Source organism: Capricornis sumatraensis, chromosome 1, assembly GCF_032405125.1.
Source record: "Capricornis sumatraensis isolate serow.1 chromosome 1, serow.2, whole genome shotgun sequence".
NCBI classification, from domain to species: domain Eukaryota; kingdom Metazoa; phylum Chordata; class Mammalia; order Artiodactyla; family Bovidae; genus Capricornis; species Capricornis sumatraensis.
The window spans coordinates 90,227,683-90,248,775 of record NC_091069.1 but is presented as its reverse complement, the minus strand read 5'-3'; the positions used below and the strand labels follow the sequence as shown (position 1 = coordinate 90,248,775).

Sequence of the window (21,093 nt, the reverse complement as noted above, 5' to 3'; positions counted from 1 at the left end):
CTCAGTCACGTCCAACTCTTTGCAACCCCATGAACTACAGCCCGCCAGCCTCCTCTGTCCATGGAATTCTCAAGGCAAGAATACTTGAGTGGGTTGCCATTCCCTTCCCCAGGGGATCTTTCTCTGCCAATTCAGTTTTACCATTAATAATTTCCTAGGTTTGCTTTTTCACATATCTACCCAAATACTCATTCCTCTGTTCATCCATTGGTCCATCTTTCCTTTCCAGTATAATTGTAGATAGCAGTTCGCTCCACTCCTCAACGCTTTATCATACATATCACTAACTGGGGTTCAGTGTTTGTTTATGCAGAATTGTATTTTACACAAGAGATATTAAGCTTATACACTTGTTTTGCCAGAAGGAAAGGCTGTGATTCAAGAAGGATTAACACAATTCATGGCTGATTGTTCTTGGGTTATTTATAAAAATGAAAACACTTTGAGAACCTCTTGATCCTCAAAAGTTGTTGCCATATGGATCAGACACACCCTCCCACAAAACAGCCTTTGAGGCACTGTCAAGTATTGACTTGGCAAGAACACCTGCCTCTTAGTAAATGTTAACTGGATTTGAATGAAAAAAAAAATGACCCCCAGAAGCATAAGCTATTTTCCAGTAACTGACAGAGCTGGTAGGAGAAAAAAAAAAATAGTTCTAATAGTTCTTCTAATGGTTTCACATTGAGCATCACTCTCTGCCTGAAACAACTCTGCAGAGTAACAAGGCAACAGAGTAGATGATTTATAAGTAAAACCTGTAACACAAGCAGTGCATTCTATGTAGCGTCATTCTGAGAGTATTCAAGGGGAATCAGTACTGGGACAATGGGAAAGGAAGCCAACTGTTCTCATAAAATAGAATTCTTTATTCACATATAAAAAAATGCCTTTGTTCATAAATGTTTATCCTCTGATATCCTCCAAAAAGAATTAAAACAGCTTATGATAAGCAGCAAAAATAAAATGAAACTGAAAACAATTATCATAGGAATAAAACAAAGGCCAAAATAATGCCAGTCTAAACCAACCTAGATAGCATATTCAAAAGCAGAGACATTACTTTGCCAACTAAGGTCCGTCTAGTCAAGGCTATGGTTTTTCCAGTGGTCATGTATGGATGTAAGAGTTGGACTGTGAAGAAGGCTGAGCACTGAAGAATTGATGCGTTTGAACTGTGGTGTTGGAGAAGACTCTTGAGAGTCCCTTGGACTGCAAGGAGATCCAATCAATCCATTCTGAAGGAGATCAGCCCTGGGATTTCTTTGGAAGGAATGATGCTAAAGCTGAAACTCCAGTACTTTGGCCACCTCATGCGAAGAGTTGACTCACTGGAAAAGACTCTGATGCTGGGAGGGATTGGGGGCAGAGGCCTGGTGTGCTGCGATTCATGGAGTCACAAAGAGTTGGACACGACTGAGCGACTGAACTGAACTGAACTGAATACTCTTAATGAAATACCACTGTATCAACACCAGGGCAAAAATGAGATACAAAATGACTAGCCCTTCAGTATAAGGTTCAGGAAAAGCCAAACTGAGTGGTTCACAACACAAGCTGACAATTAGTGATGTATCAACTTGTCTGTCTACTTGTGTGTGGTTGGTTTCCCTCGGTAAACAGTGCACTCCACTGGTCAAAGATCTGGTCCATTTCATTCATTACTGGATACCCAGGCCCCGGCACAATGTCTGGAAGGTAGAGGTGTGTATTCAGTTGATATTTGTTGAGGCAATAAATAACTCAGAATTTGGATATTGAACCTAAACAAACATTCTTTTTTCCTGACAAGCGTCAGGTTCTTATGCAGTTAGAACCATACTGTTAATTAGATTAAAAGACAACATTTAAACATCAGTGGGGAGAGGTGGGGAGAAAAAAAACCTGAAGATATTTAATAAATGTGTGTTGATTAATGGATAGATTAACATTTACTTAATTTATTTTTTATTCTAATTTATTTAGTTATACAGAAATAGCACATTAACTCTATTTTTACAGAATTATTTTATAAGGCAAAGTTAGATTATTGCCTTTTAATCTCCTTTGAAGAAAGACATTAAATATGTACAAAGCCTCATTTAAGATGGTGCACAGGTTACATGTACTATCAATTTTTTAGCCTAAGAACTGCATTCCACTAATGTCTGAACTCTTGAGGTTTGTGAGCCAACAAAATGTCATTGGTCTAAATTGTTATACACCCCATTTGAAAGGACACCATTTGACAGTGTTTTTGTGAAGTGGCTGGAATTATATCATAGTGTATGCAGCCTTAGAGCCCTCTTCTCTGCTGCCCTGCCCTGTGGGGAGTGTCCTGTGAAGCAGGCGGACCCCCAGCACGGAGCCCACCCCCACTACCCTGGCTGATGGCGTCTGACCAAGGTACTGAAGGGTAACAGAAGTGAACGAAGTGGTGAAGGAAGCAGCTTCAGAGAGAGGAGTAGAGGCAGTACTTCTAAACCTTGATGGGGCATAGACGCCTCTGCAGAAAGGAAACCGAATGTTTTTAAGCTGGATTCTAAGCCTAAGGTTGCTCGTGGACTCTTAGGAGAATGTGAAAATTTCTACAAATATACCTCAAAGTTTTGTGATTCTAAAAAGCTGGTGGTGAGAATCAGGGAATGATTTTGTGTTTTCTCTTCTTTTGCATTGGACAACTTAATCTGTTTTAAGATATAAAAGATGGCATCAGATGGTGTATCCTCAGGGAATATTGATTTTCCTGTGTCTTCTGAAATCCTCTGGGCAGTCAGTCTCTGTGTGTTTCAGCAGTGGTTCTTAAACTTTTATTGATCAAAAGCCCCTTTAAAAGCTCATGGACACAAACACAAAATTCTGCATATGATGCCAGAAGTTTTTATAGATCTCTGATTCTTGGTTAAGAGCCAAGAATGGACTGAATGTGTGTCCACCTCAAATTCATATGTTAAAGCTCTAACTCTCATTGTAAGTATATTTGGTGACAGAGCCTAGAAGAAGGTAATTAAGGTTGAATGAGGTAATAAGCATGGGGGCCTAATCAATAGGGCTCTACCCTTATAAGAAAAAGGTCCTCTGTCTACCATGTGAGGCCATAGCAGAAGATTGCAAGTCAGGAAGGGAGTCTCACCAGGAATTGGACTGGCAGCATCTTGATCTTGGATTTCCTAGCTTCTAGAACCATGAGAAATTTCCTTCCCCCCTTTGGTCATACCACACAGCTTGTAGAATCTTATTTCCCTAGCCAGAGGTTGAATCGGTGCCTCTGGCAGAGGAAGCATGGAGTCTTAACCACTGAACTACCAGGGGATTCCTAAAACTATGAGACCTTTCTATTTAAGCCACCTAGTCTGTGATATCTGTCATAGCAGTACAAGCAAACTAAGACAAGTCTCTATGGTAGAAACTGGTTTTCCCCTGAAAATGTCTATAGTCACTGGTCCATGAAGGAGTGGGCTGGGGGAGGGGGCCTCCCTAGGGAGCTCACTTTCTGTGTGTGGAAGAACCACACTTTGGGGTGTATGGAAGAGGCCTGGATGCACAGGGACAAGATCAGCTGGCAGCACCATGCCTGGCTCTCTTTGTGCTCTGGGCTTCATGAGTCCACACTACAGAACAAAGTCCGAAGGCCATGCAGAAAAACGACAAGCTCATGCTGGGCGTGGGCGTTTTCTGTAGGCGCTCCTTCATTTCACTGGGCATGTTGTCCATCTTAGCCCAGCAGTCTCCTTGGATTTCTTTCAAACATTTCATGAGGCAGGTATCCTCCTGAATACAACAATCTCATTTTGTAAAGTAGAGAAATCTTTTTCCCCAGAGTTAAATTTGGGATCTCCTGAGCCAGGAACAAACTGATGGGAATGTGGGAAGCATTTGCTTCTTTAAAATCCACTTGCCTTGTCATCATCCCTCTTGAAAAAATCTGCTGCTATCTGCTGTGAGTGGAATCAGAGGACAAGGACGAGAGCTGTTTGGTCCCAAACCTGGGAGAGCAGAGACAGTCTCAAAGCCTGTCGTGGCGTTGAAGGAGTGAGTTTAGACTAGAGGAGTAGAGCATGTAGAGTTCTTTTCTGGAAGAACTTGAAAAGCCAGGGACTTCCATGGTAGTCCCGTGGTTCAGAATCCACCTGCTAATGCAGGGGAAATTACCTGGTCTGGGAAGATCCCACATGCTGCCGAGCAGCTAAGCCTGTGTACCACAACTACTGAGCCTGCGCTCTACAGTTACAAGCTGCTACTACTGAAGCCACTGAAGTAAGAAGCCCCCGCATGATAGTGAAGAGTGATCCCCGCTCTCTGCAACTAGAGAAAGCCTGCATACAGCAACGAAGACCCAGCAAAACTAAAATAGATAAATAACAATTAAAATGAGAGAGAAGCCAAAGTTTGAGTGACCAAAGGTAACCAAGAAAATACATGGGGTTCCATGTGATAAGAGTAAATGGCTGGACAGTGTTCAGGATCAAGGCATCAGAGCCAGAGAGCCAGCTGTTTGTACCAAGATAAAGTTTGAGTTCCAAGACTCCACCTTCTCAATTTCACTTTCACTACACATGTTTACACCTGATCTCCAAGGTACCCAGAACTGCTTCTGATGTCCGGTAGCCACCAACTGGGGATTTTAGCTTCCTACCAAAACCCCCACATCATTTTAGACCCCTGAATACAAAAACTAATTTCACAAAGGGAGACGATTACATTGGAATAGTTTTTTGCAAAGTTCGAGTGTCAAATTACCGTGAAATCAGAATGGTGAGCAGAAATTCCACAACTCACAGCAACATCCATGCTGATTCGTTTCTTCATATCGACATGGCAAAGAGCTGCTTCTTATCAGAAAACTCACACTTTCTTAAGCAGATACATTAGTTTAAAACAGCCTCTGACGCATGTACTTTTTATGTCCCAGAGAACCCGACTCACTATGAATCTGGATTCTATGGAAGCTCTGCTATGATGGTGTCTTTTCCTTTCTCTCATTATCTTATTGTTAAAACTTGGGTGAATTATGCTATCTTTTTGACCCTGGGCTTCTCCTTTATAAAGCGCGGTCATTAACCTGATAAATAAGAGGTTCCCTTCAAAAGTGGAAAAACATGCCTCTGTCTTTCCTGCACCACAGTCTATTTCTCTATTAGAACTAGAGAGTTTCTCTGAATAGACAAAAAAAACTCTCTCAGAAGACTTGAATGAGCAAGATGAGGAAATCAGGTGTTTAGAGGTCAACCCTTGCAGCTGCACTGACTAGTAAATAACCCTCGCCTGGTTGCTGGTTTCTTTGTTTAGAATCATAAACAACAACAAAGGAAGAATACCAGCTCAGCTTGTATCATCACTAGTTATCCAGGTGATTCATTATCTAAGGACTGCAAATGATCTTGGAAATTATCCACAGGAAATTATCTGAAAAGTCTACAGTGACCTGTGAGTTACTCAGATCTGACAGGGAGGAATAAGCTGTTACTGGTTGTAGTCAACAAATCCAAAGCAACAGAGAGAGGAAGTGGGAAAGAGTGAAACTGGATACTTGCTATAGTGTATGGAATCTGAAAATGCATTTGCCTCTAAGCATGAGTAGATACATAATTTTTGTATAGATAGCCCTGTATACATTCTATTTTCCTGTAATCGTTCCAGAATCTACAAAGTAAAGTGTTGAGAGGCCTTGGCACCAAGTTCCCATGCTCTTTGGGAATCAATAGTGTACATCTATTTTGTTGATTATGAGAACTTTTTGGTAAAAGAATATCACAGAAGTCTGACAGGACTTCCCTGGCATTCCAGTGTTGAAGACCCTGCGTTTCCAATGCAGGGGGCACGAGTTTGGTCCCTGGTCAGAAAGCAAAGATCCTGCATGCCTCATGGCATGGCCATAAACAAAAGAAAGAAATAAAAACACAGAAATCTGAGGAAATTGCCAATGTTGGAGGTAATCTAGATATTTTAAGCACATTATAAGTGAAAATAAAGATTTTATTAGCCTGACCACCCTTGACAAATGCTGTAGAAATCCCTAAACTTTTGTTTGGGCAAGGATTGTCTTGCAATCTGAACTTACTTTTTGAATGGAAATAGGCCAGAAGGCGTAGGAGGTGTCTTGTGATTCTTCCTTGTCCAGTCCACGAATAGGAACATTCTAAAGAGTCCTTCTTAGCATCTGTGATGTCAGTGAGTAGCCTGGTGAGCCTGAGATGGGGACTTGCAAAGGCAAATGTGTGCAGGGCCAAGAAGGGACCAGAATGAGTGAAGTGGATGAGGGATAAAAAGAATTATTTCTGTCTGGGACAAGTGGTATTTCACTTTTCTCTTAAATGTCTTAATATAGTGGGAAGATAAATGGCCGTGACAGTTGGCCTCAGTTTGGGGAGATGGTAGAGGGTAGTGGGAACTTTAGGGAACTTTACTCCTCAGCTCCAGCTACATGTTGCCTGGTGGGAATGCAGCCCTAAAACCAACAGATCTGATTTTTCCACAAGAATTGAGAAAACTGGATTTTTTAAAGTGAAAGTCTGGACTTGTACATTTTTGCAACTAATTCAACATATTTGCAACTTTGTGAGAGCCAATCCTGTGTGCGGAAGCCTAACAAAACTACACCTTCAAGTTAGATCTCTGTAGGAGGTCACTGTTTTACAACCTGCTGATGCTGAGTGATTAAGAACTTGTTAATGCACACCATCTTCACTTTGGAGGAAGAAAGCCTAACACTGTGGTTTATTATTTACATGTCTTTAAGTAGGTTTTTTACAGGTAATGAGAAGAATGCAGAAGAGAAGGGCATTTGAGGGACTTCTCTGCTGGTCCAGTGGCTAAGACTCTGCACTCCCAATGCAGGGGGCCTGAGTTCGATCCCTGGTCAGGGAATTAGATCCCACAGGCCACAATGAAGATGGAAGATCCCATGTGCTAAACTAAGATCTGGTGCAGCCAAATAAGTAAATGTAAAAAAAAAGGGGGCATTTGAGAACAATATTTATAATGTGTATATGGCCACTATACTATCATATTTAATTGTCATAGCATCAAAACCAGAGTTATTACAGAAAGGATCATTTTCTGTTAGGACCTGCAGGCACATCTATGTGAGATATTGCTGATGTCACACATGGCACTTGATCAGTCACTTTGATGCTAGTATGAGTCTCAGGTAAAAAAGAAAAAGACTAAAAAACTTATTGGAAAGACTCAGTTTCTTCCACAAAATATGGAGATTTAGATACATCTCGATGACAAAAGGAATAGTAGATGTTTGGCACTCTGTAGACAACACATTATTGATTTAAAAAATTCTTGTTCTTATCCAAAATCAAAATTAGATATTTGGAAAGAAACTATAATACCTAAAAACAAAGACACTTTTTATAAAATCTGGGCTTCCTCCACGTTGTTTTAGATGCATGAAAGTAATACATTTTGGGTCTTGAGCATTCTTTGATTTTTCAGTGAGATACTGCTTCAGACATTCCAGTATTGTCCCCCGGTCAATGATGGGTTTTTGCCTTTATTTCCCAAACTAAGTGTTACTACATTATTATGAAGTAGTAAGTTAATGAGAGATTTAACCATTTTCTTCTGTATTTTTCTGTTTTAAAAATTCCATAAATAATTTATATTGCATTTAATAGGGAGAAAGTATCTTTTTGCCTAAGTTCTTGGTAAATACCTTCAGGTTTTATGTGATTAATAGTTAAACAGTGTCTAAGATAAATAAATAAATACATGTCCAGCTTCCTGGACTAGTAATAAGAAGCAAGTGTTGAAAAAAGTCACTGAGTATGAGATATTGTGGTGAGATAAAGATTAACAAGTGCATAAAACTATGTGAACACGCGGACTTGTGAAATCCCCACAAATTACCACAGAAGCCGATGAGGTTCTCGTTCTAATTTTAGCTCCCCGCTTGGTTTCACTTACTATTTCAGCTCTTCAGCACCCTTCTTGTGATAAGTAGATCCATCAGCAAAACTTTGGGTGGAAATGTTTTTGTGTAATAGCCACTCTCAAGAATTGTGTTTAAGGACATTAGTAATCCAACATTTATTTCCATTCTGCAGAGGAATGAATGCAATGTGAAGACCTGGGTCCCATTCATGACTCTTTGGTACACGCAAGATATTGCTGGCATTTCTATGTGTGTCTACTAAACTCTCCTGGCTCTCTGGGGACATGTATATATCTTTGTGGGGATTCCCAGGTGGTGATAGTGGTGAAAAACCCACCAACCAATTCAGGAGATTTAGGAGTCATGGGTTTGATCCCTGGGTTGGGAAGATCCCCTGGAGGAGGGTATGGTAATCCACTCCAATATTTTTGTCTGGAGAATCCCCTTGGACAGAGGAGCCTGGCAGGCTACAGTCCATGATGTCACAAAGAGTCGGACATGACTGAGCATGCGTGGACACATGTGAAGCCTACACAGACATACAGAAAAAGGCTACATTAGATTATTTCACATGGACCATCACAGAGGCTTTTAGTTCTGATCCTGAGAACATGGTATTCTCTCTCCCTCTCTCCATGTTTGTTGAGTGAGTAAATAAACACATAGGGACTTTAACTCCAGTTTTAAGACCTCACCATTCTGTTGGCATTCCTGCTCTTTCCACACCTATCTGTTTTTTTCAATGTCCTTTTCTCTGCAAACAGTGCTGTTTTCTCTGATCAGTGAAACCTCACTTATGCTTTAAGGCACAATTTAATTCTGTGAGTCAGAACTTGTTTTTACTTCTCTCGTGATTCTTTCACAATGCCCTGTGTCACAATTTCTGTTCATGTGTCTCCCCTCTTCAGACCCCATGGTCTCTGTACCTGACATATACTTGTACCTCTGCCATGGTGTTAATCACACTGTCTGGCACAGAAGTAAGTATTTATGAAATAGATGAGAATGTGACTGGAAGAAATATTTGGTGTATTTTTATTCTCTCTAACATAAATCTGTACTACTACAAATCTGGAAGCATGTCTCGAAATTTCATTATGGGCATGCTAATATAAAAGAAGTAAATTCATTCAATAGTCCAAAGAAAAAGCTTGAGACAAAAGTAAGATTAGAGAAGAAAACTGGAGAAGAAACAAATTTGAAGTTTAGAGACCATGTTGGAAGACTATGATAGCAAAGAAAGATAACCATATATGTCACCAGACATGCTTCTGTGTTGGGGGCTAGAAAGACAAGGAGACAGGGCCGTCTTCTTAAGAATTACTGGGGAGACAGAACTACTGCATAACATAAACCACACAAAGCGCAAAGGAAGCCAGTATGTTGGATGCCATAGTCTGCCTGGCAGAGTTGGGAGGGAGGAGGAGAATTCAAATAGGCATCTAAAAAGTGAGTTTGTGATTGCCATGCAGACATACTTGGAGGAGGAGAGCCATTCTAAGAAAAAACCAGTATGGGAAAAGCATGATGTTTTAGTTCAAGCTGCTGTTAAACCATATCTTAGACTGTGAGGCTTAAATAACAAACCACACTCATGAGTTAATTACCTCCCAACAACCCCATCTCCAAAAACCATCACTTTGAGGATTAGGGTTTCAATATATGAATGTGCTGGGGGATTCAAACATTCAGTCCCTATCACATGGGCATTAGGAAAAAGAAGTTCGTTTTACAACAAAAGGTAAAGTGGAGGTGAGGAAAGAAGAGTGAGGGAATAGGTGGACAGAGTGAGGGCCATTCATTAAAGGCTTTGTATACCAGGGCTTCCCTGGTGGCTCAGAGGTTAAAGCGTCTGCCTCCAATGCGGGAGACCTGGGTTCGATCCCTGGGTCGGGAAGATGCCCTGGAGAAGGAAATGGTAACCCACTCCAGTATTCTTGCCTGGAGAATCCCTGGCTTCTCCATGGACGGAGAAGCCTGGTAGGCTACATACAGTCCACGGGGTCACAAAGAGTCGGACACGACTGAGCAACTTCACTATTCACTATACCAGGCAAAGACTTCTTATTGAGCAGATAGGGAATGGTGGAAGAACTTTGAATAGGGGAGTTATGTCGTCAATCTGATAATTTGGGAAGATTGATTTGGCACCAGTAGAGAGAAGAGAGAAACAGGAGATAAGAATTGATCTAGAAGCCTGATGAGGAAGCATTCTGTGGACCAAGGGAAAGGTAATGACAGCTTGAACCCAGGAGGGGCAGTGGCGAGGAAGACAAGTGGAGGTATATGAGAAAGCGTCTGGAGGTACATGATCAGTCTTGGATATGGAGGGATGATGAAAGGAGGCACTAGGCAATCTAGGGTGAATCCCAAGTTTCTGGCATGGAATACTGGAAGCAGGTTGAGCTATAAATCAAGGAAGGAAATACAGGAAATATAGCAGTTTAGGAAAGTGAAGAGGACATATTTTTAAGTAATTAAAATTTAATTGGTATAATTCACATACCATTAGAATCTACCTTTTGTTTTTTTATTGAAGTATAATTGTTTTACGATGTTGTGTTTGTTTCTGGTGTATAAGGAAGTAAATCAGCTATGTGTATACATACATCCCCTCCCTCTTGAGACTCCCTGCCAGCCCCCCACCCTGCCTCTCTAGGTCATCATAGAGCACCGAGCTGAGCTACCTGTGCTAGACAGCAGCTTCCCACTAGCTGAATCTATTTTCTAGAATCTACCTTTTTAAAGTGCATTTTTAGTATATTCGCAAGGAATTTAGAATATTCCAGAACATTTTCATCACCCCCAAAATGGAACCCTGAAGTCTTCTCTGTCACTCCCTCCTCCTCCTTTCCCAGCCCCTGGCAACTGCTATTAATGGTTTACTTTCTGTCTCTACCTGCTAGATTTGCCTATTCTGGACATTTCATACAAGTGGAATTTGCAATATATGGCCTTTAGTATCTGGCTTCTTTTACTTAGCATTTTATTTAGGTGGTTTATCCTTATAACTTGTATCGGTACTTCATTTCTTGCTATGGCTAAATAATGTTCCATTGTATAGATATACCTCATTTTGTTTTTCCATTCGTCAGTTCATGGACATTTGGGTTGTTTTTACTTTGGGGCTATTGTGAATATTACTTCTATGAATATTTGTGTACGAGTTCTTTGTAGACATACATTTTCAATTCTCTTGGGTATATACCTAGGAGTGAATTTTCTCGACCATATGGTAACTCTATGTTTACGTTTTTGTGGAACTGCAAAACTGTTTTCCAAAGTGGCTGCTTCATTTTACATTTCCACTGGCAATGTATGATGGTAAGAAATGCAAACTTACCCTGAGGTTAAGTAGAACTCTCCCGGAGTCACTCATTAATAAGGAGCAAAGCCTAGATGTTACCTCAAGCGTGCCCCTCTCCGGAGTCCCCTCTGTCCTCTATAGGAGGTGTCCCCAACCTCTGGGATCCGATGCCTCTTGGCCTGAGGTGGAGTTGATGTAATAATAATAGAAATGATGTGCACAATACATATAATGTGCTTGAATAATCCCCACACCACCCTTCCCACCACCACATCTGTGGAAGAATCGTCTTCCATGAATCTGGTCCCTGCTGCGAAAAAGATGGGGACTGCTGCTGTACAGTACACCACATAGCTGGAGTCACTGACGCAGAGGTGCTGGCTGAGCCTTGTGGTTGTGGATGAGTTTACATGGAGAGTTTCAGGCAAAATGGAAAGGCATGGAGACTGCAGACCCCCAGCAGTAGAAGATCGTGCACATCAGACTGGGAAGGTGTGACCAGAGGCATAGGAGGCAAATCAGGGAAGAGGAGATGGAAGGAAAATCATCCAAGGGGAGAATTTCAGGGTGAGTGTGGTCAAGAGGTAACACGCGAGACAGCAAAAGAGACAGAGATGTATAGAACAGTCTTTTGGACTCTGCGGGAGAGGGAGAGGGTGGGATGATTTGGGAGAACGGCATTGAAACATGTATACTATCATATAAGAAACAAATCGCCAGTCTAGGTTTGATGCAGGATACAGGATTCTTGGGGCTGGTGCACTGGGGTGACCCAGAGAGATGGTATGGGGAGGGCGGTGGGAGGGGGGTGCAGGATTGGGAACACATGTACACCCGTGGCAGGTTCATGTTGACATATGGCAAAACCAATACAATATTGTTAAGTAAAAATAATAATAAAATTTAAAAAATAAAGCATAAAAAAAAAAGAGGTAACACATGGTAGCTGAGCCTTGCTATAACTTGTGACAGAACGGACTGACTTCTCTACCAGAGTGTTTTTGGAGAGGTGTCGGGGTGGGGAGTGGAGGGAGAATTGATTTTGACTGGCTGAAGAGGGGATGAAATCAAGCCAGCAAATTCTACTTGGCCGTGGAGGATGGGGAAAGAGGAGAGATGGCCAGTGGAAAGCTTGTGTTCTTTGTTTGAGGCTGGGAAAGACATTTCATGTTTACTTAAATGGCTAACGATTTAGTTCCAGTTCATCAGTTCCTCTCTTGTTTTATAACTGTGCCAACAAAATCCTTACTCCCATTTCTTTGCCTCTTCTAACTCTTTAACAGTGACTTTGTAAAAAGCTATCTTCCTCTCCCTCTCTCTTTCTTTCCCCTCCTTTGTCTAACTAAATATATTTATCATTTTCATGTTTCCAGAAGTTACACAATTTGTGAAGGTTGATTTGGCATATGGAGCTTCCCTTGTAGCTCAGTCAGTAAAGAATCTGCCTGCAATGCAAGAGACCCGGGTTCGATTCCGATAGGGAACCAGTGCTGTCGACCTCTAAACCTCTTGAGAATTCCAAAAGTTCTTTTTAGTATTTTTGACAGATCCCCACCAATCTCCTTCTCCCCCATGTGTAAATCTACTAGTAATCCATTTATGGTATTGTTCTAAGGTGGAAATACATTCTAAATTCTGAATAACAACTTTTCAAATATAGCTTAGAACATTTCATAATTTTAGGACTTCTTTTTTTTTCCTGTTGTGTTTAATGCCCTTAAAATCTTTTCAAATGAAGGTAATTTTTGGTCTGATGGGGAAGGCAGAGTAATGTTATTTCTCTCATGTTAGGGATGATGAAAGTGAACCTTAGAGAAATTAAGTGGGGCCGAAGATAGGACTGAAATTTACTGTTCATTTATGTTTTCTCTTTTGTTGGTATGTACTGAAATTAGTTAATGTCTTAGATGGGAGGAAGAGATATCACCATCTCTTGAGATTTGTTTTTCTTTGACAGAAAGAAAGAAACATTTGCTGTAGGAGAAAAATCTGAAACAGAATCATTAAGTGGTGCCTTCTAATTATGGGCTTCAAGCTGTGTATATTTGATTGAGAATACAGAAATAATTTTTTTAAAAGCATTTTGGGGAGGTCACAATAGTTTACTTTTAATTGGTTCCAATAAAAAGTGTACCTCCAAATCCTTGATTCAGGAATAATTTCAAACTGAGACTTGGAGAGAGTGGGACAAATTAAGAGAAGAGCATAGAAACATATACATTACCATACATAAAATAGATAGCAAGTGAGAATTTGCTGTGTAAAACAAGGAGCTCAACCCAGTGACAACCTAGAGGGATGGGATGGGAAGGAGATGGGAGAGGGGTTCAGGAAGGAGGGGATATGTGTATACCTGAGGCTGATTCATCCTGATGTGCGGCAGAGGCCAACACAAAAGCAATTGTCCTCTAATAACTGTATTTTGTTCTATACTTCTTAATATTGTACAATTATAATCTTTGATAATTAAAAAAATAAAAATAGAAGTAAAGTTTTCATAACACTAAAAAAAAGAATGCTATAAGCATATGAGTTTCTGAGCAAGTGCAAAATGTTTTCACTTATATACATATAGCTGATTCACCTTGCTGTACAGTGGAAACTAACACAACATTGTAGAGCAACCATACTCCGATAAAAATTAATTAAAAATAAATATAAACTAAATGGCAACCCACTCCAGTATTCTTGCCTGTAGAATGCCACGGACAGAGGAGCCTGGCAGGCTATAGTCCATGGGGTCACAAGAGTCGGACACGACTTAGCGACTAAACCACCACCACCAAAGTTTTAGAAGAAAATTTCACTTGTATGAGAACATTGTACAGTTCACTCAAAAAGGAGAAATTAACACTCCATCTTCAAGTAGGTCTGTATCTCTGTAAACAAGATTAGCATCAAAATGGTATAAGAAATCTAGTTTTTAAAGCTTATCAGTGTAAGTAATAAAATTAAATAAATAATAATAATGATAATGATCAAACGTTGTACAGTCCCTATCTTTTTGTGGTACAGTCATTACTTGTATGTTTTTTAAATCTTCAAAATTCAACTCATACCTGCCCAGCCTCAATCATTTTACTCTTAACAGCTCTTATTCCAAATACTGTCTTCTGTGTGTTCTTATTCTTTTTTCACATGATGCTAAGTTTTGATAGCAGATTGGTAATATCCATCTCCTGCCTAGTTCTAAAATCATGCTTGTAATCCTAGCCACTTTGCTATCTGACACCAGTGAATTTTGCTAGTGTTTTCTGTTTTCCTTTTGTGACCCATAAACTTAGTACTCTCTGGTGTCCCCTCTTTGAGGAAGCCTTCCTGAATCTCTTTGGTTAAATTTGGCCCAATTCCTAGGCTCCTATAATGTCTTGGGCATATGTTTTTGATACTGGGCTTAACACTGTTTTATAATAACCAGTTTATAATGGGTCTCCCTTACAGGGATGTGGGTCTTTGTGAACAGCTCTTTATACCTTCAGCCCATAGCACAGTGCTGAACATTTAATAGGTAAGTAGTAATCACTGGCCTTTTTGCTCAATCAAACACATGCCTTTCTGTGAAAGCATGGAGACAATTTGAAGGCAATATTTCATTGTGTTATCTTCTTGCTGCATTCCTTTGTAACAACTTAGGACTCAGGTTTTGAAATCCTCTCCCAGTCCCTTCAGAGACAGGCAGCTTCCACTCCCACCTTATAGGTAAGAGAGAGATTTTGTCCTCCAGGCCGTGTCTTCTGTTCACATTCTCTTGCTTCTCAGTGGTGGTCTGTGCAATGTCTTCATTCCTTTGGAGCCTCTTTTGTATTGATTTTGTTCCCTGAGATTGTCAGTTGAGTCCCAGTGGGAAGATGCCTGAGTTTTACTTAACCCATGCCAGTTACTGAGAATGTCCTCCTGCTCCTGGTGGGTTCACAGGTGTGAGGATGTTAGTGTTGGCACCAAGTACTAAACGGAAGTTAATAACTAGCTCAGAGCTCACCCCACAAGGCCTCCTTGCATTTTCTTTTGGTAACAAATAACAAAGTTTTTTTGTTGTTGTTCAGCCGCTAAGTCGTGTCCGACTCTTTGCCACCCCATGGACTGCAGCACGCCAGGCTCCTCTGTCCTCCACTATCTCCTGGAGTGTGCTCAAATTCATGTCCACTGCGTCAGTGATGCCATCTAACCATCTCATCCTCTGTTGCCCCCTTCTCCTTTTGCCTTCAATCTTTCCCAGCATCAGGGTGTTTTCTCAGAGTCAGCTTTTTTTTTTTTTTTGGCTGCATTTTATTTATTGCTGGATTTCTGTGGTGGGGCCTGGCCTTCGAGAATTCATTGGGTAAAGTGCTCAGCTCAGTGACTGGATTGTAGTACCCAAAAAGATGACTTCTTCTTCCTCTTCCTCCTCCATCGTCATCGTCATACACTCACTCTAAGGTAAATAAGCAATTAAAGGGTAAGGGAATATGACTTTATTTCAAGGCATTTGGAACCAGGTCTTTCCAAAGTACTAGTGCCACAGACAGGATTGGTATGAATTATTGGCATCTTTAGGAGAAGAAAGTATTCATCTTTAAAGAAAAAACCCTATTTTCCCAAAGTTTAAAGTGTTAACTTCTGAGCTAAGCATCTCCTATTTCTGGGTCTTATTTGGGGGATATTTACAATCTGAATACTAGAGTTGCCATAACCCTTCTGTGTGGGTGAACATGTCCATCTAGAAACCATCTGACTGCAAATGCCTAATATGTGTATATATTAATACTCTTCCATGTTCGTCTACAGCCAAATGCAAGGAAAATACCCCCTTGGTTTGGACTTTGGAGTTTACTGCATTTTAAAAATTTTTATTTTTTTATTGAAGGATAATTGCTTTACAATATTATGCTGATTTCTGACAGACATCAACATGAATTAGCCATAGGTATACATATATCCCCTCCCTCTTACCACCCTATCCCACCCCTATAGGCTGTCGCAGAGCCCCGGTTTGAGTTCTCTTCCATTGCATTTATTGCTAGAACTTCTTCAAGACTTTAATTTCTCATTCAACTCATGTCAGGTGGCTGCAAATACGTTAGTCTGGTTGTCAGTACTAAATACTGTTAACCAAGAAAAATAAATAAAATACAGTTTAACCTTTTTACCAATACTTATTTGTCACAGAAAAATGCTATGAGGTCTTGTGAGATGAGCTGAGATGGTCATTGACTTCTGTTCGGTGTTTGGTACCAGTGAGTCCCTAAATTGTCGAGCTTGCTGTAATAATGATTGTTATTCATTTTCAGACAATAGCGCCAGCGACAGAATGCTTAGAAGCTAAGCAAAGGGAACAGTGAACGTTTGTTCTAGATAATGCCTAAAAATGGATCTAATAGGCAAGCATTAGCAACAGCTAACATTTGTCTGGATAGTGAAAAGAATATAAATTTTTGGAGTCAGATGGACTTAGCTCTGCAACTTAACTAGTAATATGCTATGGACAAATAATTTCACCGCTCCAGGCCTCAATTTCCTCCTCTATGAAATGGTTATAATAATACCTAGCTATCAGGGTGTTATAAGATTTAAACCTAATATAGGTAATTTCCCCAGCATTATGTCTATCACATTATACACTCCAACAAGTAGTATTTGTATAAGGTATTATTATTTTACTTTCTAAAATCCAGGACAACACTGATTATTAATGCTCCATTAATTTAGTAAAAGCTCTTTGTAGGAAAAAAATAAGCAAAACAAATAAAAATTTAAAACCCAGGAAAATCTCATTGTGACATTAAATAAACCTATCTAAGTCAAAAATGAAAAAAATCGCTATTATATCTGAGAGATTCAATATTATCCATGACTATTGCTTCTGGTCAGTCTTGAATAGAATTTAAGGGAATATTGATCCACTATCTGTAAATGTGGGATACTTTCTTCTATGGGTCATCATTATGGCCCATTTGAAATGCTTTAACTTTGCTATTAGCACTAGGCTCATTTCCTAAGTTCATACTATCATACTTTCTAAGTTGCTTTATGATAGAATCAACCCTGACCATGCTGGCAATGAGACTTTAATAGAGCACTCAAGGAAAAGTAACTGATTGGAGGAAATAAACTAGAAAGATAAGTTCCAAGAACTCAGAGTTGACGTTGAAAGAAATGAAAAAGAAAATTAAAACAAGACCAGCACAGAAATAACCAAAGAATGCTAAATCTGAATAGTGAGCAACAAACAGTAATGTGTCTTGTGACAATATTACCTTTTAAAAATAATGTACCCCCGTGGTGGATTCACTTCAATGTATGGCAAAACCAATACAGTATTGTAAAGTAAAATAAAGTAAAAATAAAAATTAAAAAAAAGAAGTGATTGATAGATATAAATAAATAAAAATAACAGATAATGAAACCACTGGAGATTGTGCATGGTGGGTCTGAGACACACAAATCTTGACTAGAAAGGTAGAGAACATGGGAATGAGTGGCTGAGGTTGAAGTTGCCAGAATGAAATTTCCTGGAGCAAGTCAAAGTGTGGTAGGTAAATTATTTCTTTATTATAGTTTCCTTTCCAATAGTATCTGTCTCCATCTTCCCTGTTGTAAGCAAAGCTAGGTGAGATGAGAGCCCCATGCCCTCATGTGGAAACCATCCAGAAAATGCCAACCATGCTTTAGCTCTGAGGTTCATACTTACAGAAACTTATGTGACTAGATAGCAGTAGAAACCCATAATTGCCTGCTACATACAGAAGATGATCAATACTTGATCTTCTTGTATTGACATGAGTAAGTAATGTCACCTAAGGAACAAGGAACACTAAACTTCCTCTCAAAACAAACTCCAGAAGAGAAAATCAGCCTTTTATTCTTGATGAAAATAATCCCAACACTTCTGGTTTCTTTCTTCTGATCTTATACAGTATCTTTTGCTTTTTTTCTCCTCTGGGTAAACCTCAAATCTGCTTCCATCAGACCTTCCAGTGGATGACCTTTTCTCCTTCTTTTAAAGTAAATAGAAGTCACTAGACAGGAACTTCCTTGACTTCCTGCTATCAAAAGGACAAATATTCCTGTATCTATACCTGTTTTTTCCTCTTCCATGCCTTTACATTGAAAGAGGCAACCTTCTTTTTTATCCAAGGTAAATCCCTCCACCTGGGCACAGTCCATCACTGTTGTCTTCCCAGAGACCTTGTTATATAAGTTCTTTTTCTCCTGCCACTTAAATTTCCCTATCCACTGATGCTTAGCACTTAAACATGTAACAGATATCCAGAAGCTAACTCAACATTCCCCTTAGGATGTCTCAGACATCTCTAACTCAACACATTCAAAAATGCACTCATTGATTGCTGCCCTCTCCATGAACTTCGACTCCCTCCCCCATTCCTTCGTTTCTCAGTCTCTGGGAAATGGCCTGTAACCCAACCAGATGTCCAGCTGGAAATCTGGAAATTATCCCCGATTCCTCCTTTCTACTCATTCCCCATAGCCAACAGATCAGCCAATCTTGCTGGATCTATCTTCAAAATATGCTCTGTGACCAATCACGTCTTTCCATTTTCACTGCCACACATTGGTTTAGATAACCTCTATCTCTTGCATGGATAGTTACAACTGACTATGAACTGGTCATTAGTGTAGGTCTTTACTAATTTCTCCTCCATATTGCAGCTGGGAGAATCTTTTAAAAAATCCAAATTTGATCATACCATTCTCCTACTCACTTTTAAAACAATGGATTCTCTTTACCTTTCAGATAAAGCCCAAACTCCTTAATATAGCTAACAGTACTGTTCATGAGTTATTCCTATTGACCTTTTCAGGTTCATCTCTTGCCCCATCTTCAATACATCAGTCATTCTAAATATCTTTTAACTTTTCTTAATTGCCATCATCCTACCCACACTTGGCCTGGCTAAAACTCCTCTGACTCTTAGACTGTCTAAGTGCTCCAGCCCTTTACAAGATACTTTAATTTCTTATTTAATTCTTTGCTGGAGTATAAGAACAAGAATTTGAAAAGACCCTGATGCTGGCAAAGATTGAGGGCAGGAGGAAAAGGGGACGACAGAGGACAAGATGGTTGGATGGCATCACTGACTCAATGGATATGGGTTTGGGTGAACTCCAGGAACTGGTGATGGACAGGAAGGCCTGGCATGCTGTGGTTCATGGGGTCACAAAGAGTCAGACATGACTGAACAACTGAACTGAAGAGCAAGAATTATTTTTGTCTTGTTTATCAATTTATCCTTCCTTTTGCTTGTCACCAACTTTTTCTACCAGCCACTCAAGTGTACCTTGCTTGGTATCTGGTGTCTAGTAGATACTCAGTAAGTATAGGGTTAGCCACAATATTCATTTGGGTTTTTCTGTGCAATCCTACAGAGAAACCTAAATGAACTTTTGAGCCAATGCAATATTTGTCATGATTTCCCTGGTGGCTCAGATGGTAAAGAATCTGCCTGCAATGCAAGAGCCCCAGGTTCAATCCCTGGGTCAGGAAGATCCCCTGGAGAATCCCCATCCACTCCAGTATTCTCGCCTGGAGAATTCCATGGACAGAGAAACCTGGTAGGCTTACAGTCCATGGGGTCGCAAAGAGTTGGACACAACTGAGCAACTAACACTTTCACACTTAACACTTACTTACAATATTTGTCAAATAAATTAACTATCTTTCATAGTTTTGTCATTTCTCTTATTGAACTCAATAATCCTGATTCTACTGTGGAGTCTCAGTGAATATAATCACAGTACTTTTAAAATTTCATGTCTCTGTAGAGAAAGGAAGATTAAGCTTGAGTGTTGCCAGAATTACAATTGCCGTGACACCTTAGTTGTTAAAACTTAAAGTGTAAAAGTTTGTAATAACTACTGTTCATTTTAGCAAAGGATTTAGGCTTTTGGAGCAATCCCCTTGTCTCCATATGAAGGTCATATGAGTGTGGGAACATACTTATGGTTACTTATATATTAAGACCATATCTGCCATTAGGAGGGAAGAATCTTCAAGAGATTTCATTTGTCTTTTCTTGCAACAGAGATAGTGCTATAGACAAAACTATCTTTGGAAGTTCTAATATGGCTAATATAATTGCAACACTATTCCTTGAATACTTACTAGATGTAATATTTCACCTTATAAATTCTGCAATCCTACAGCTACAGGCAACCAACCTTTGCTGTTATTCTGGCATGTTTCCTAGACGCTGTCTGGGAGTTTAGTCTACCACATCTTTGACAGTCATTACCTTACTTTAGCTTCAGCGTTTTCAGGAATGGGATTCCGTTGCTGATGAGGCCACCTGCCCCTGGATGCCCTAGTGTCACAGTATTTTTTTTTTCCTGTTTCCTTCTCCTTTCTCTAAATTACCATTTTTCTTCCTGTACTTCTAAACATTGATCTTCTATAATACTTCACATTAAGTCCTCAACTTAAATGCTTTTAAATATGAGAAGGGAAGAGGAACTGTGTACAAAGGGAGACACCTTCTCGAGCACCCAGTTTTTGCAAGATTGACCGTGTGTGCCTTTTATGTTACTAAACTTCTAACTTCTAACTAATGGCATTTCACTCAGAATGGTAATTACATTTTACTCAAAGTAGTAAAACTCGCCCCATTTGTCTATCTGATATTGAAACACAATTTTGGAAAACTAAATGCTCTGAGTCAAGAGTCTGGGACTCTTCAGATCTGTCCACGTATAGCTGCATGGAGTTGGCTCCTTTGCACAGTCCCTGACATTGAGAGCATCATTCTTATTGTCCTAAGCCACCTCACAAGGATTTTTTGGGTCTTCACAAGTCACATTAATGAAAATCTTTTGCTGCGTGAAGACATCATGGCCTTTGGAAATCACACCCAACAGAAGTCTATTGTTCTTTTGAAGTGAGACTTTCTCTCTTAGAAAATTTCAAGCTCTGGGGAAATTTTGACTTACT

The 21,093-nt window shown here is 39.9% G+C and overlaps 1 protein-coding gene across 1 annotated transcript in view; it reads left to right on the top strand.

Annotated features, from left to right (window-relative positions):
• RASGRP3 (RAS guanyl releasing protein 3) overlaps positions 1 to 21,093 on the top strand; it is a 116,978-nt gene that overhangs the window by 47,175 nt on the left and 48,710 nt on the right. The gene's annotated exons all lie outside the window — the stretch shown is intronic.